The sequence below is a fragment of the Nannospalax galili genome, unplaced genomic scaffold (genome assembly GCF_000622305.1).
Source record: "Nannospalax galili isolate Female #2095 unplaced genomic scaffold, S.galili_v1.0 scaffold536, whole genome shotgun sequence".
Taxonomy (NCBI): Eukaryota; Metazoa; Chordata; class Mammalia; order Rodentia; family Spalacidae; genus Nannospalax; species Nannospalax galili.
The window spans coordinates 71392-75571 of NW_008337057.1; positions in this window are offsets into that span (position 1 = coordinate 71392).

Here is a 4180-nt window from a genome sequence, read left to right on the forward strand (position 1 = left end):
TTCTTTACTTTTAAAATAAAGTATGTTACCTGTTGTGACTGAAATGTTTTCCTGCCTTTTAGTTCTTTAATTAGCAGAGAAAAAAAACCCAGTCAAGACCATAGACAGTAACAGGTCTTCAAAAACCAGTAGAACTTGGTCATGTGATAGGGGGAGGGAAATTTTCCAGAAAAGAGTAAGACTCTCCACAGCCAGGAGTTGAGCTGGGTTTGTCCTTCTGCAGGGCGAGCATGAATGGCATTAGGCAACAGATGCCCATGGAACCCAGTGAGATATATGTAGTCTGCCTAGCTATGTCTGTCTGTCTATAAATGCATGCATCTATCCATCCTCCATTAGGGAGATGCACATGCAGGATCTCCATCTATTCAGAAAATTCAGAATCACCAGACAGGATCCTCTGCAGAGGATGGAATTCTGTGGGACCACTGCTGCTAAATTTTACTACCCTCTTTTCTTTTGGGGGTTTTCATCCTTAGATCACATTGATAAGGGAAAAAACTATATCTTATAGCAAACCATATTCTTTTTTCTATTTTTAATATTTTATTGATATTTTGTGCATTTCGTATATCTTAATCAAATTTAGACACCCTCCCCCCTCATCACCCCCACATACCCCCCCACCAGACATATATTCTGTTATATATGTTAAGTCTTATCTGATCAAGCATTTCTATCCAGGTGTCCCTCAGTGCAAGTTCACCTACTAGAGTCTAGTCAGCCTATCTAGACTCACTTTCTTAAAGAAGATCTAGTATCCCTCACCCCACAGTAATCATTTGCCAACAGTTTCTTGACTAGCACTGGGGCCTGCTGCACATTTTCCCTGCTCCATGCTGGATTTTTGTCTGATTAAATTGCACGGTTCTTGTGCATGCTGTCATCATTTTTTTGTGGCAAGTTCATATGAACAAGTTTCCAGTGGCCTGAAAGTCTCTGTTTCCTTATGTTCACGAACCAACCCTGGCTCTTACAATCTTTCTGCCCTCCTCTTCCCCAGTGGTTCCTGAGCCATGGGTGGGTGAGGTTTAATATAGGAGTCCTATCCAGGGACACATACTCTACAGTCTCTTATTCTCTAAAACTTAACCAATTGTGGCCTTCTATGTGTATCATACTCTATTACATGAGGAAGCTTCACTGGTAAGAATTGAGGAATGTATTAGTATTCTCTCTACCACCTGTTCCACTGTGTTCCATGAGCCTTAGGTGTAGAGGTTCTACTGTAGATGTGTCACTTAAGAATGGGCATCTGTGTATGACCAGTTGTAGAATTCTGTTACAGCCTCCATCTGTTGCAAAAAGAGCATCTTTGATTACTGGTGTATATACACTTGTCTGTAAATATAAAGATCCATAATTAGCAAATGGCAAGAAATTTCATTTGTCTAGAGATATGACAGAGATAGGGTTTCCTCTAGGATCTGTGACCTCTCCAGCCATGTGTATTTGGCTATATTTACAGTGCCACCCATGAGTTCCCCCCCACTGAGAGGGCTCCAAGTCCAGTTAGATAGCTGTTGATTTCCCCCTAGATGACAATGCCATCACTGCACCAATAGAGGTAGTTTGTTCTGCCAGACATTGTGGTTATTAGGCTTTAGAGCTGGGCTGAATCATTGATTGATTTTCTCCCTTAGCGGCTTGCATAGTATCCCCCAGAACTATGAGAGCTAGTCATCAGGGAGAAGGCTTCCAGGTCAGTTCAAGCTCCAATGCTCCAAATCTTATGTCTGAAGTATGCCCTGTCTTCAGCAGTAGGGACTTAAGTTCAAGTTCTTGGAGGTAATCAAGTGCTGTGGCAATAGCCTGTGTTATTTTGGGAGTCTCTTGGACTACTCTGACCAACAAGTCCTGTCTGGCACTGTGTTCCTTTTATAGAGCCTTCAGATGTTGTATGTATATTTTTCAGGGGGCTTTTGAGTTAATACATTTCTCTCTGGCCTTTTACGCCACCTGAGCTTTATTTATCTCTCTTCCCTCTCTCCTTGTCTAACCGCCCTCCTCCCTCTCCAGTTTAAGTGCCCCTATTTTCCCCATTTTCCCCTTGATAATACCTGTCTCTTATTATGCCCCCTCATTTTAGTACCTTCTTCCCCTTTACCTCCAGGGTTCCTTATGTGCTCTTTCCTTCTCCCCCCCTAGTTGAATATCAACATTTTCCACATTTCCCCATTGGTAACATCCTTTTTCTACTATCCCCCTTTCAGGTTCCCTCCCTCTCCTTACCTCCGTGTTTCCTTTCCATTTTCCTGGCTCCTGCTACTATATAAGGATATAGACTCACATATACAGGATTGGTGCTACAATCTGCCAATGAGGGAGCACATACATTACTTGCTTTCCTGAGTCTGTGTTACTTCACTTAGTATAACAGTTTCTAGTTCCATCCATTTACCTGCAAATTAAATAATTTCATCTTTACCTACACCTGAGTAGAACTCCACTGTGTAAATGTACCACATTTTCATTATCCATTCATCAATTAGGGGGCGTTTAGGGTGTTTCCATTTCTTAACTATTGAAAAAGAGCAGAAAGAAATATGGGTGTACAGGTATCTCTACAGTGGGATGAGTTCTTTGGGTATATGCCAAAGAGTGATATAACTGGATTATATGGTTGATTCCTTTTTGTTTTTTAAGAGCTCTCCACCCTGCTTTCCATGGAGGTTACACAAGTCTGCATTCCCACCAGCAGTGGGTAAGTGTTCCCCTTTCTCCACATTCTCACCAGCATTTGGTGTCTTTTGTTTCCTTGATCTTAGCCAGTCTGACTGGGGTAATATGAAGTCTTAAAATGGCTTTGATCTACATTCTAATTACTAAGGATATTGAGCACTTTTTAAGGTATCTCTGAGCCATTTTTATTTCTTCATTTGAGAACTCTCTGTTCAGTGCCGTAGCCCATTTTTTTAAATGGGTCATTTATTTTCTTGATTTTTAAAAAAAAAAATTTGAGCTCTTTGTATATTCTGGATGTTAATCTTCTGTCAGATGTGTAGCAGGTAAAGATTTTCTCCCATGTAGTGGGTTTCCACTTCACTTCTTTGGTTGTTTCTTTTGCTGTACAAAAGCTTTTAAATTTAACGAGATCCTACTTGTTGATTGTTGACTTTAATGCCTGAGCAACTGATGCCCGATTTAGAAAGTCCTTCCATATACCTATATCTTGAGGTGTACTGCCTACATTTTCCTCTAGAATTTTTCAGAGTTTCAGGCTTTATATTGAGGCCTTTGATCCATTTGGAGTTGAATTTTGTGTAAGGTGAAAGATAGGGGTCTAATTTTATTCTTCTACAGGTGGAGATTCAATTTTGCCAGCACCATTTGTTGAAGATGCTGTTTTCCTCCACTGTGTATTCATGGAACCCATATCAAACATTTTTGCGGGTTTTCCTCAGGCCAGCTGTGAAACCCTAACCTGGATCAGGTCCCCTGCCAATTACGGGGGCAAGAGGCACAGAGTCACAACACGCAGACTCTGGGAGTTGGGTAGAAGCAAGCACTAGGTGAGGTGCTGCAGACTCGTTTAATGCAGGAGGGGGCAGGCCTTATATTTCCCTTTTCTCCACCCCCAAGTCCCTTTAGTCAGCGTATCATTTTCTGATTGGTCCACTGCCACGCCACCTCCAGTGGAGCTCTCCATGGGTTGAGGCTGAAAAAACTTCAAAGGAAGTATGCTTCCTGGAGAATGGCTGTGTTAAAAAAGCATGCTGTGTCCTTGGCTGTTCTGCTTTACTTCTTGTCTTTATTCCTGTTCTTTCCTCATAGAGGAACTGCTTTGTACCTACTCAGGTCATTAGGCCCACCTAAAGAGAGACTAGATATGGATGATTTCCTGGGAACTCAGTTTCCTGATATTAGACTTCCTCCAAATGCTCTTTTCTTATTTCAAACAATAAGTAAAGTAGCTAAGAATAAGCAACCTTGGAAAATTCTAGATAAGTTATAGCAAGAAGAATTATTTGTAAATAATCCCCCTACCTCAGTTCCTAGAATTGACTCAAGGAGATTAAAGGGATACTGAAAGAAGATTGCTGCCTTTAGGTAAGACAGACTTGGGAATTGCCTACGAGTTAGGGAGAGGTAGGCTATGGCATCCCCTTAAGGGAAAGGAGAGCATATTTAGAATCCCCGAGCCCACTGATGAACCACTTCCTCATACAGGAGTTTATGA